At 44.5% G+C, this 14,313-nt stretch overlaps 1 long non-coding RNA gene across 1 annotated transcript in view; it reads left to right on the forward strand.

Annotated features, from left to right (window-relative positions):
• The window catches only part of LOC120052721, a 53,319-nt gene extending 39,076 nt beyond the window's left edge, over positions 1 to 14,243 (forward strand). The window contains exon 3 of the long non-coding RNA XR_005477397.1: positions 13,399 to 14,243. This is a non-coding gene — a long non-coding RNA (uncharacterized LOC120052721). The remainder of the gene's footprint in view (positions 1 to 13,398) is intronic.
• Positions 14,244 to 14,313: the final 70 nt, after the last annotated feature.

Here is a 14,313-nt window from a genome sequence, read left to right on the forward strand (position 1 = left end):
TGACTGAATGCTGTTTCAGCATGACATTGCCCGCATGCACAAAGCGAGGTCCATAAAGAAATGGTTTTTCGAGATCGGTTTGGAAGAACTTTGACCATGCTGGTCATTTATGAACATTTGAACATCTTGGCCATGTTCTGTTATAATCTCCACCCGGCACAGCCAGAAGAGGACTGGCCACTCCTCATAGCCTGGTTCCTCTCTAGGTTTCTTCCTAGGTTTTGGCCTTTCTAGGGAGTTTTTCCTAGCCACCGTGCTTCTACACCTGCATTGCTTGCTGTTTGAGGTTTTAGGCTTGGTTTCTGTACAGCACTTTGAGATATCAGCTGATGTAAGAAGGGCTATATAAATGAATTTGATTTGATTTGACTGGCCTGCACAGAGCCCTGACCTCAACCCCATCAAACACCTTTGGGATGAATTGGAACGCTGACTGCGAGCCAGGTCTAATCGCCCAACATAAGTGCCCGACCTCACTAATGCTCTTGTGGCTGAAAGGAAGCAAGTCCCTGCAGAAATGTTCCAACATCTAGTGGAAATCCTTCCCAGAAGAGTGGAGGCTGTTATAGCAGCAAAGGTGGGACCAACTCCATATTAATGCCCATGATTTTGGCATGAGATGTTCAACAAGCAGGTGTCCACATACTTTTGGTCATATAGTGAACTATAATAAAAACACCTAGAAATACAAACACACCACACACAAAAGGAAAATCACAACCCTAAATGTTAACACAATGCCTCATAACAATGCACACTGAAAGAGGTCTTCTAACCGCTTCAAATGTAGCCTACATATTGGCGTAATACTGTATATATCTTCAACGGTCAGTCAAAGTCAAAACAAATCTGCTGCTCAAAGAGGCTCTGATAGGTGTTTTTCTCAATGTCAAACCAATTAACCAAGTGATAATAATGCCATATAATGACTTCCCCTGTTGTTATAATCTGACATTGGATCCTCGACTGGAGATACCCCTGCTTCAGCCGCTCTTTTAACACTCCCTATTAAGAGACCGATTTAGGTTAACAAACAATTTGATTTGTGATACCCGACACAGCCTTGGAACAATCTCTCGCTGGGGGTATATAAAGAGATTTGTTTCCAACACTTTGCATAAGGGGCTATTTATACTCGTGCCACGTGTTTTTGTATGTTTTAAGTGTGGCCTGTCGTTTAACTGCTGCGAAGGGAGGGAGGTGGGGGGTAGGGGAGATGGTACTGTTGGCAGAGAGAGAGAGGGAGGGGGTGGGGAGAGAAGAGAGTGAGAGATAGGTACACATCTGTCCTGGGGCGAAACTGTAACCTGTGCCAAATATGGAAATTCATGTTTGTTGTTATCCCAAATAAACTAATTCCAAATTGAACCAACCCTAGCAGGAGATCTGAGAGGGTTGAGTAGGTATATAGTTTGGCCACCCCCTTGTGGCTAAATGTTTGTTTTGGTAAAGCTTGAAAAGTTATTATGCCTACACACCAACATAATTGTATGCTCGGGCGTGGAATTTTAAGCAATGCATGTCTCCCTCACAGAAGATCTAGAATATAACTTCCACAATTCACTGCAGTGCACAATTAGTCGACATTGGGTCAAAAAAGTTTCCTTCATCTTTTCAACAGCCCAGGTAGCATGGAGCAAATTGAGTGGACAAGTCCAATTACCTTGCTTTATTGTGGAAATGCGTTCTTTTTTTAGTTTGAAAGTGTATGAAAAGTCCTTTGGATATCGATATGTTCTTTAGCACCACGTCCGTCCTTGTTTAAGCACATGTACCCTGTAGCACATGTACCCAGTGGATAAGAACCAAATATACCCAAGATCGTTCCACTCTATGATACAAGTATTAAGAAACATTTTAAAGATTGGAGGTAGTCTGGTAAGTACACCACATTACCAAAAGCTACATTAACATCCCATTCCAAAATCATGGGCATTAGGCTTTTCAGTAGATGTTGGAACATTTCTGAGGGGACTTGCTTCCATTCAGTCACAAGAGCATTAGTGAGGTCGGGCATTGATGTTGGGCGACTAGGCCTGGCTCGCAGTCGGCATTACAATTCATCCCAAAGGTGTTCGATGTGGTTGAGGTCAGGGCTCTATGTAGGCCAGAATGTCATTGTATGCTGTAGCATTAAGATTTCCCTTCACTGGAACTAAGGGACCTAGCCCGAACCATGAAGAACAGCCCCAGACCATTATTCCTGCTCCACCAAACTTTACAGTTGGCACTATATATTGGGGGAGGTAGCGTTCTCCTGGTATCCACTGAACCCACATTTTTCCGTCGGACTGCCAGATGGTGAAACATTATTCATCACTCCAGGGAACGTGCTTCCACTGCTCCAGAGTCCAATGGCGGCGAGCTTTACACCACTCCAGCTGATGCTTGGCATTGTGCATGGTGATCTTAGGCTTGTGTTCGGCTGCTCAGCCATGGAAACCCATTTCATTAAACTCCCGATGAACAGTTATTGTGCTGACGTTACTTCCAGAGGCAGTTTGGAACTCGGTAGTGAGTGTTGCAACTGAGGACAGACGATTTTTAGACTTACGCGCTTCAGCACTCGGCATTCCTGTTCTGTGAGTTTGAGTGGCCTACCACTTCACGGCTGCACTAATGTTGCTCCTAGACGTTTCCACTTCACAATAACAGCACTTACAGTCGACCGGGGCAGCTCTAGCAGGGCAGAAATTTTACGAACTGACTTGTTGGAAAGATGGCATCCAATGACGGTGCCACATTGAAAGTAACTGAGCTCTTTAGTAAGGCCATTTTTCTGTCAATGTTTGTCTATGGAGATTGCATGGCTGTGTGCTCAATTTTATACACCTTTCAGCAAAGTTGCCCATCCCTAGTCTAGCGGCTACGGGACAAAATTGTGGACATAGAGCCACCAAATTTCACACACAGCTGGGGAATGTCTAAAGAAGTATCATGGCTGTGGTGCCATTACAGATTTTGTCCATTACACCACTGGCGGCCATTTCCAACATCGCCACCAACCAGCTGCATATGATTCACATGGCAATATCTCCCTACATAATTGGTACATACAGCTCAATGATGGCTTAAAATGTTTGAGGGGGTCTGGAAAACACAATAAAATTGTCAAAAAATTCCATATATACTTATCCTTTAAACTTTGGTAGAAAAGTGTTGAAAACGCGTGTCAAATGAGTTTTTTGGTAAATGTTTTCATGGCTAGTTCCAATAGTTTACATGTAAACACTATAAAAAGTAATATGGGTGTTCCCTGAATTCTACTGATTGCAATGATATGTAATATGATATTCTGTTTTGTGTCACTTTCAAGAAGAATTACAGGAAATCTGCCCTGTACACGTCACTAGGTAAAATCCCATTGGAATGTATTGTGTCCAGCAAAGAGACAGGTAACCCATTTTAACAAAATCCTTTGATGATGCGCCCTTTCAACCTTTACACAAGTAAGTAAAAGTCTAAATAAAGATGTCTAGCTATAGTGCCATTGCAGATATAACCTATTATACTCAGTAGTGTAGTGCTATTCATTTAGGTGCCGAAGTGCAAAAAAATGACAATTAAGTCATTATTCAAGCGATAATGCCCGATAAGCCGGTGTTTGGAGGAAATATTGGCACAGGTGTTGTTACTTTTATGCATTGGGTTACCAACATATTCAAACAATGACTGACATATTTTCATTAAAACATTATTTTGATTAATTTATTCATACTATTTAATCCTTCCACAAGATATAGTCCCGACACAAACCTAGGGTTGCTTTCCAAGCCGGGTGGTTGTTCGTTCTATCGGTTCGGGTGCCAAACAGGCTTGACTACGCGACGCGAGCGTTGCAAAATAAATGTAGAAATCTATATTATTCAATTATTGCACCCACGCTGCTCGCGCACGCCAACAAGCGTCTGCGTTGCCAAGGGCTAAAATAGAAGTCAGTTCTATTTGTGACGCAGATCATGGTGCAAGTCCTGCCTCTCCCATCTCCTCATTGGTTTATAGAAGCAGGTACCCATGTGCCATCTCCTCATTGGTTATACCCACGTGGGTGACTGAAAGACGAACGAGGTTGGTGGCAGTAATGCATCTGATTTATGAAAGTTGCCAATCGCAATATAAAGTCCAGAGAAGAAAAAGCCTGTAAGGAGGGGAGATGACTAGAAACAATTCGGTTGACCGTTTTATGTGTGGATTAATTGTCGGAGTAGAAGACCTTGTGTATTTCAGGTAAAATAACAACTCAATGTTTATATCCCAGGACAAATTAGCTAGCAACAGCAAGCTAGCTAAATAGGACAAATTAGCTAGCAAGTGCAAGCTAGCTAGCTAAATTGCCATAAACGTTTAATGCTTTTCGACCTGTCCCCAAATTAATGTAATTGGTTAAGAGTTTGCTTTGATATTTTAACCTGCGTGTCGTGATCGCGTTTGGTGTGGGGGGACAAAATACATTTATGCACGATGGCGCACGCGTGCAGCCGGTTTGGGTTCCGTTAGACGCGACCCAGTTCCGAGTTTTCAGTTGTTTTGAATGCGGCAGAAGTCATGCTGGATTGACAGCATGGCCAATGTATTCAACCTTTTCTGACCCATGGCATGTGAATGTTTTTCCTTTTTAAGCTTGGAAAAGAGACCCTTAAAACCAGACTTGGACACACACCCACTCCACTCAATACCAGGCTAGTGTTTGCATTGCAATGCTTGCAGTTAGCCACTGATTCCTTCCAAACCACTCATTGTTGAATTTGCGATTTCCAACTTGTTGTGTAATGTTTATGTCCAATGGCTGATGAGCACTGATATGTTTTATCTATAATTTATCTTCATATGACAAGGATTGAAAAGGATTTGCCAGTTGATTGTCGATGTGATTCATGATGATGACGGCTAGCTAAGATTTTTAAAGTATGATGTTGACATGATCAGTTCAATCAAAGCTATGGTAGATATAATGTGATTTGACATCATTTTATCTGTGGCAAATGACCTTGAGCTTTCTTGGATGGGCACTTCTAATGTCAAATCAAATTTTATTTGTCACATGCGCCAACTACAACAGGTGTAGTAGACCTTACAGTGAAATGCTTACTTACAAGCCCTTAACCAACAATGATGTTCAAGAAATAGAGTTGAGAATATATTTAGTTAATAAACTAAAGTAAAAAATAAAATAAAAAGTAACACAATAAAATAAAAATAACAAGGCTATATACAGGGGGTACCGGACCGAGTCAATGTCGAGGGGGTACAGGTTAGTCGAGGTAATTTGTACATGTAGGTAGGGGTTAAGTGACTATGCATCGATAATAAACAATGAGTAGCAGCAGTGTAAAAACAAAGTGCAAAAACCCAAGGAGCTTGAATTTTTGTACATACAGCCCAATGATGGCTAAAAATGTTTGAGGGTGTCTGGAGAACACAACAAAATGGCCCAAGTATGTCATATGTATGTATCCTTTAAATATATTTTTGTAGAAAAGTCTCCAAAAATCTACAAAATGTACTGATTCTTGAACATACTTCCATCCTCTATTTCAGAATCTTAAAACTGTCAAATGGGTGTTCCCTAAAGTTTACTAATTACAATGGTATGAAATATGATAGTCAGTATTTTGTCAATCTCAATACATTTTCCTGTACTAACTTCCCTGTACTGAAAATGGAACCATGGACATGAAGCCATTCCAATAAAACTCTACCTTTTTGAATAGGATGTATGGGACATGATACTAAGGCTAGCATTACCTATTATGCAAGCACTGTTTTGGGACATTTTAATCCACAGATATCACACAATATTTTGATATCATTTGGAGCATGCCGAAATGTGATGCTCTCAATCGAGAGCTGAAAATATAAAAAAAATCTGTGATTTGGACAGCATTTCGGGCACATTTTTGGCCGTATTTTCAAAAACATCTTTAAAAAAACATACATGATCCTTTTGATTATATTTTCTACGCTACCTTGAGCATTAGACTTAATGTACCACTTACTAATGAAGTTATGTCCGATTCAAATTACACCGGCCTTCTAGGCTGCACTGAACTGTCATTACGCACACCTGTTTCCAATTCCTCACTGATTGTGTTTGTTTAAATGTGCCTTTTGTTTCCCCATTGGGCTGTCGATTATTGCTCCCATGTCCATTGGTCGTGTGAGTGCCTATGCATTGTCTCAGCCTGTGCTGCATGTTTTGTGCATTGTGTATTACGGGGCTTGTCCCGTGTCGTTCTACGAGGTTTACCCTCGCATTCCTTTGGTTCCCCTACAGTCACCCAGGGACAGGGCTAGGGACAGGGCTCATACATCACATTACTGTTCCTGTTTCTTTGCTGACCCAGGACACTCATTCAGAACAGACCACCTTCTTGATTGTAGACACCCCCACGCACCCCATTGTTTTAGGTCTCCCCTGGTTGAGTTTGCATAACCCGGTTATTTCCTGGTCCAAGAGGAGACTGCTGGGTTGGTCGCAGGAGTGTCAGGGGAGGTGTTTCGCGTTGTTTGTCAACACCACTACGGTGGAAAGTCCGGCCCATGCCCCTCAAGTGGATTTACCGGAGGAGTACCAGGATCTGCACCGGGTTTTATCTAAGACCCAGGCTACACGCCTGCCTCCCCATCACCCCTGGGACTGTGCCATTGACCTGTTGTCTGACGCAGCCCTCCCGAGAGGACATGTCTATCCCCTCTCCTATGCGGAGACCGAGGCCATGGAGACCTATGTACAGGAGAGTCTCCAGCAGAGTTTTGTCTGCCCCTCTAAGTCACCATCCTCCTCAAGCTTATTTTGTGTTAAGAAGAAAGATGGGGGACTGCGCCACTGCATTGATTATCGAACACTGAACAAGGCCACCATCAAGTTCAGCTATCCTTTACCCCTCATCCCAACCATCATCGAACAAATGCACGGGGTGCAGTACTTCACAAAGCTGGACTTGAGGAGCGCCTACAATCTGGTGTGCATTCGTGCAGGCGATGAATGGAAGATGACTTTTTCCACGACCACAGGTCATTACGAGTATCTCGTGATGCCCTTTGGACTGTCTAATGCTCCTTCAGTCTTCCAGGCCTTCATCAACGAAGTGTTTTGGGACATGCTGGGACGGGGCGTAGTGGTCTATATAGACAACATTTTGGTCTATTCTGCTGACCCCGTCCAGCATGTCTTGTTAGTCAGGTCTGTGCTGAGAAGACTGTTGTAGCATGATTTACATGTTAAACAGGATAAATGTTGGTTTTCCAGTGGTCCGTGTCTTTCTTGGACTATCTCATCTCCACGGAGGGAGTGGAGCTGGAGGAGCAACGCGTCAGTGCAGTCAGGTCATGGCCCATCCCCAATTCCGTGAAAGCAACCCAGCGATTCCTGGGGTTCGCCAACTATTTTCGGAGGTTCATCCGAGGCTTCAGCACAGTGGTCGCGCCTCTTACCTCCCTGCTGAGAGGAGGTCCCCAGCGGCTTCATTGGACAGCGGAGAGGGCGTTCGAGATGCTGAAGGCACTTTTCACTACTGCTCCCGTGTTGGCACATCCCGACCCCCTCACTCCCCTTCATCGTCGAGGTGGATGCCTCCGAAGTAGGAGCCGGGGCCGTGTTATCTCAGCGCACCGGAACCCCTCCAAAGCTGCGGCCCTACACTTTCTACTCCAAGCAGCTGAGCCCCGCCCAGAGGAACTACGACGTAGGGGACCGGGAACTCTTGGCGTTCAAGAAGGCTCTGAAGGTGTGGAGGCACTGGCTGGAGGGGTCCAAACACCATTTCCTGGTGTGGACGGACCACCGCAACCTGGAGTACATCAGGGCAGCGACGAGGCTAAACCCGAGACGGGCCAGGTGGGCTCTATTCTTCACCAGGTTCCAATTCACGATTTGCTTTAGGCCAGGCTCGAAGTATCTGAAGGCGGACGCCCTGTCTCACCTCTATGCTGCAGAGGAGAGGCAGGGGGAAGAGACCCCCATCATCCCTCCATTCCGCATCATCACGCCAGCGGTGTGGGACATGGATGCCGACATACGGCAGGCCCTGCGTACGGAACCTGCACCTGCACAGTGCCCGGAGAACCGCGCCTACATGCCCACAGGTGTGCAGGACCACCACCTTTCCTCCGCCTGTGTCGGATAATCCTGTTATAGGCCGTACCATCGCCTGCCTAATGGAGAAGTACTGGTGGCCCACCTTGGCTAGGGATGTACGGGTTTACGTCTCTTCCTGCTTCATCTGTGCTCAGTCAAAGACACCCAGACACCTCCCTTATGGCAAGCTCCTTCCCCTGCCGGTTCCACAACGACCCTGGTCTCACCTCTCGGTGGACTTTGTCACTGACCTTCCCCCCTCCCAGGGGAACACCACCATTCTTGTCATTGTGGCCCGGTTTTCCAAAGCTTGTTGCCTCCTTCCTCTGCCTGGGCTTCCGTCGGCCATGCAAACTGAGGAGGCTATTTTTACGCACGTCTTCCGGCACTACGGGATCCCGGAGGATATTGTGTCAGACCGTGGCCCTCAGTTCACCTCACGTGTATGGAAGGCGTTCCCTCCGCCACTCCTCTACTAACCTCACCCCAACACGCACTGCAAAGGAGTATCAGCTGACCCTGGCACCTTGGCATCCGAGCCAAACCGAGGCCCCTGTGGTGGACAACAGGCCGACCGCCACCGCAGTGAAGCGCCTGTTTTATCCCCAGGGTCTGGCTCTCCACCCTCCACCTGCCGCTCCGCCTGCCCTGCCGGAAGCTGAGCCTGCGGTTTGTGGGGCCGTTTAAAGTCCTGAGGAGGGTTAATGAGGTAACGTACCGTTTACAACTCCCTGTTGATTATCGCATTAACCCGACCTTTCATGTGTCTCTCCGGCGTACTCGGTCCGTGAGTTCCTGGATTCAAGGCATCGGGGTTAATGTGCCTCTCCAGTGCCTCATCGACTGGGAGGGGTACGGCCCACAGGAGCGGTGCTGGGTTCCTGCGGTGGACATCCTGGATGCTTTGCTGACCAGGGATTTTCAGTCAGTGACCGGACCGACCCGCACCGCTCCCTGTGTTCGTCCCCGAGGCCGATGCTGCATGTTTTGTGTGCATTGTGTATTACGGGTCTCGCCCTGTGTCGTTCTACAAGGTTTACCCTCGCTCTTTTGTTTGGGTACATCCCAGTATTTTGTATACGTGTTTGTTTTGGGTATATTAAAAACCTCTTAAGGATCCACCCCTTTTTTCAATTTTCGCCTAAAATGACATCCCCAATACCAACTGCCTGTAGCTCAGGCCCTGAAGCAAGGATATGCATATTCTTGGTACCATTTGAAAGGAAACACTTTGAAGTTTGTGGAAATGTGAAAGGAATGCAGGATAATATAACACAATAGATCTAGTAAAAGATAATACAAAGAAAAAACCAACCGTTCTTTTGTATTTTTTTTGTACCATCTTTGAAATGCATGATGATTTCTGTTAAATGCAAGAGCATTTCTGTTCAAAATGTTGTATCAAGACCGCCCAAATGTGCCTAATTTGTTTATTAATAAGTTTCATGTTCAAAAGTGTGCACTCTCCTCAAACAATGGTATTATTTCACTGTAATAGCTACTGTAAATTGGACAGTGCAGTTAGATTAACAAGAATTTAAGCTTTCTGCCAATATCAGATATGTCTATGTATATACCAACTATTTATGGAGATATGGCCATGTGAATCATGTCTAATACAGCCCCATACATCTGGTTAACGGTTGTACAAAAGCCCTGTGGAGCAGCATACTACTGAGATGAACTTGATCAACCAAGTTGATGCCACCTGTTGACTCGTAATGCCTCAAAGCTGTCACTAATTATCAGGACTGCCCTGATAGGCTCATTCACACCTTTAGTTTGTAATTAAATCCTGTCAAGCAATTCCTCAGTTTCATTCCTGTTGTTTTGTGTCCAAGTTAAGAATACGTTTGGGTTCTATTTCCATATATATTTTAGTTAGGTCATAACATTAAGATGTCATGTAATTTACTTATTTAAGATATATTGGTTTAATAGATTCATCCTTATCACCATTACCTTTTTATATTATGCAACCAGCGTGTGTCTCTCCTTTGTTGCAGAGCCACACACAAATCCAACTTCACCATGTCCAACCATAAGTCCTTAATAAATATTTGAACTTTGGCACTGTCTCTGTTGTCTGCGTGCTCTCATAATGGAGCAGAGTACCCCTAGTGACATCTATCCAATGAGTTAACTCTCTTGGGTTTCTTAGCCTGTTTTTCAGCGGCCATATTGGAAATGACCGCCCAGGGGAGTAATGGACAAAATCTGCAATTGCACTATAGCCAAAAATACTTTATTTAGACATTCCCTAGCTGTGGGAAATGTGGTGGCTCTATCACAAAGTCCCAAAAATCTTCACATAGCTGCTGGACTATGGTCAAAATGACCTCTATGTCACCTATTAGGTTTTAATAGTACTTTATGATCAGAATGATTGTCTATATTCTCTATGGGATTTATCTAGTGGGTAAATAACATTAAAGTCATTTTTGTATTGTTTGGAATGATTTTGCCCTATTGTCTTCTAATGGGGAATTTGAATGGCAGCCATTTTATTAAAATGGCCACGCTGGTTGACTGACAGTCTTCCTAGACTGCTTCCAATCTTTAAAATGTTCCTTTCGGTATCTAGTATTATTGTAGCAAGTTTGATACTTGTATCAATAAAATTGAAAAATTATTTCACATACCCACTGTTCTAACAATAGCATACTTGTTCAAAACCCACAGAAGAACTCATCTCCAACGTTCTATCTGCTGAGCACAGTAAGAACAGTTGCCTACGTCATGCATGTCTAGCCGTTACGTCACAATTAAACGTTTGAAAGTTTATCAGAAAATGCCATGTCAAACAATCAGTCTGCTCAGTCATTGTCGGCAGACAGCAATGAATTTGATTGTAGTTTTAAACCGGTGCACCGTGTTTTTTCTGGAAAGCAAATGGAGAAGTAACCTAGGCCAGGGTTTCCCAAACTCGATCCTGGGGGGGGGGGGGGGGGGGGGGCTGTGTAGTGCTAGGGCAAAAACCAAAACGTGCACCCGGGGGGGTCCAGGACCGAGTTTGGGAAACCCTGGCCTAGACAGCCAATAGTTGCTGCTAGATCTGCATTATTGTCTAGGATAGTACACTTGTGTCCCCCGTGGACCGCCTCGTACATAAAGCCCCTCCATTCAGGCTACAAAGGCATCATTTTCCTCCTTAACTAGCTTTAATGGCAAGCCGCCTGAAAAATATGTGTACTGTCTTAATAAAACAAATCAAATCAAATGTATTTATAAAGCCCTTCTTACATCAGCTGATATCTCAAAGTGCTGTACAGAAACCCAGCCTAAAACCCCAAACAGCAAGCAATGCAGGTGTAGAAGCACGGTGGCTAGGAAAAACTCCCTAGAAAGGCCAGAACCTAGGAAGAAACCTAGAGACGAACCAGGCTATGAGGGGTGGCCAGTCCTCTTCTGGCTGTGCCGGGTGGAGATTATTATAACAGAACATGGCCAAAATGTTCAAATGTTCATAGATGACCAAAACAACATTTTTCACCACAATTTTTCAGATTGTTGGACAATTTAGGATGTGGTGGAAAATGTTGATCCATTAAGATATTTTTCCCTTCGGGAAATGCAGGAATATTCCAGTAGGCCGGTCTGATCGGACCTGCATGGGCATGCTCCTCAACTGTACTTTTTCTCTCTTTCTCTTAAATAATTAATTGTCGATCCTTCCTGATGACCCAAATGGAATCACGTGATCATTCCTCAACCCATTGAAAGTCCTGCCTCCCGCCCAGTTGCCTACTTTCACATGGTGGAAGCCCTCAATGACAATGTCCATGCAAAAATGGGTTTTATCCATCTTGAGCAGGGCTCTCCAACCCTGTTCCTGGAGCGTTACCATCCTGTAGGTTTTCGCTCCAACCCTAATCTAGCGCACCTGATTCTAATAATTAGCTGGTTGATAAACTGAATCAGGTTAGTTACAACTGGGGTTGGATTGAAAACCTACAGGAGAGTAGCTCTCCAGGAACCTGGTTGAAGAGCCCTGATCTAGCTACCTCTATCAAACTATGATTTGTTCCGTCTTCCTCTGTTTTCCAAGTAACTATTCGGAGTAGTCTTGTGGCGTCATAATGAAGAGAAAAAGAAAAGGTGGCATGGAGAAATTGGGAGAAACAGCAAGCATAAGACATAAGACGTTCCGTAGGCCTACGCTGGCTGCTGCCGATAGAGATAGCAAGGGAGAGTGATGGGGTTATTGACAGGGTTGCAGAAAAAAGTGCATTTATGAACTGACACAAGTCAGTTCATAAAATTTCTGCCCTGCTAGAGTTGCCCCGGTCAACTGTAAGTGCTGTTATTGTGAAGTGGAAACGTCTAGGACACAGCTGTCAAGCTCATTCCACGGAGGGCTGAGTGTCTGTGGGTTTTCGCTCCACCCTTGTACTTGATTGATGAATTCAGGTCACTAATTAGTAAGGAACTCCCATCACCTGGTTTTCTAGGTCTTAACTGAAAGGAAAAAACAAAAACCAGCAGACACTAGGCCCTCCATGGAATGAGTTTGACACCCCTGGTCTAGGAGCAACAACGGCTCAGCCACTGAGTGGTAGGCCACACAAGCGCGTAGCACGTAAAAATCGTCTGTCCTCGGTTGCAACACTCCCTACCGAGCAACTGCCTGAATGCATAGTGCCAACTGTAAAGTTTGGTTTAGGAAGAATCGAGATCAGTGTAGAAGAACTTGACTGGCCAGCACAGAGCCCTGACCTCAACCCCATCGAACACCTTTGGGCTGAATTGGAACGCCGACTGCTAGCCAGGCCTGAACGCCCAACCTCAGTGCCCGACCTGACTATTGCTCTTGTGGCTGAATGAAAGCATGTCCCTGCAGCAATATTCCAACATCTGGGGGAAAGCCTTCCCAGAAGAGTCAATGCTGTTATAGCAGCAAAGGAGGGACCAACTCCATATTAATGCCCATGATTTTGGAATGAGATGTTCGATGAGCAGGGGTCCACATACTTGTGCCCATGTAGTGTATGACTCAATGCTGACTCAACTGAGGGAATGGTTTCTGACATTGATATATGACAGAACTGAGCCTACCTGTGATTTAGTTTTACTGTCTTATTAGGCCTACTATTGAACAACCTACAGGATACACTAAGGGAGCACAGCAGCACGCCTTCATGCAGCATTCCCCCTCACCCTTTACACTTGAAATTCCCAGGGCTATATCTTGTTCCAGTCTGTCCCTGGTTTCACCTCATGACAAAACGTAGGCTACATCACGTGAAATGTCATTAACATTACCAGTTTTAGGCAGAAGTTAGATGCATCAATGTGTGTTAATTTCTGTTCTCTTATCACAGAACCGGAGTGTTAGGTTCCATCCAATTCCACACCCCAGGAGGACCTGCCCCCTGCTAAGGAGTCCCCAAAACACCCTCTCATGGTCAGGATGTTCCATTCCCTCAACTATTCAGAGGAGCTTCTGAAATACAGTATGCCTGGACTACCCGGGGCACCCAGAAGAGGACTAGCCACCCACCCCTGGTTCCTCTCCAGGTTTCTTCATTCTAGAGTTCTTGCTGGCCACTGTGCTTTTGGTTAGCTTGCTCTTTGGGGTGTAGGCCGGTTGATTTAATGTCTAAACATGTTAAATGGTTTGAAAATGTGATGCTGCCTGCTCAAATCCAATTTGTAGGTACTACACACCACACAATAGGTTAACAAATGTGACAATTTTCTCACTGCCCATATATATATGAAGAGGTTTACATGGCTGATGCCAAACATGGGATCGATATCCTAAAAATGCATGACCCCTGCTGAACAGAACACATTGTACAAACATTTGCATTTATATAATTTTGAATGAAACGTACTAACAATGTAGGAAAAGAAAGTAAAACATCACTGATAATCAACAGATCCTCAGTGTCATGGTTGTGAACTGCTTGTTAACACGCAGCCATGGTGCTTATTCATTAGTCTTACAGTTAGAAACAATTGACATTCATGGCCAGAAAACGTGTGGAACAGCAAGTAAATAGTATCGCATAAGTCATTTAAATGCTGATTTGCTCACAGAGACATTGATTGCTGAGAGTTCACCTTGTACAAAAATACAGGTCCCATGATCCTCATATGTTATTATTGGTTTATATTGCATCATAGGTGTTTGTCTGAGATGTTGAAGCCTGGAGTAGCAAACAGGCACAACTGGATACCAAACATTGTAAAAACGTATATAAAATGCTTTGTTCAATTCATAATGTAGTTTG

Source organism: Salvelinus namaycush, chromosome 8, assembly GCF_016432855.1.
Source record: "Salvelinus namaycush isolate Seneca chromosome 8, SaNama_1.0, whole genome shotgun sequence".
NCBI classification, from domain to species: domain Eukaryota; kingdom Metazoa; phylum Chordata; class Actinopteri; order Salmoniformes; family Salmonidae; genus Salvelinus; species Salvelinus namaycush.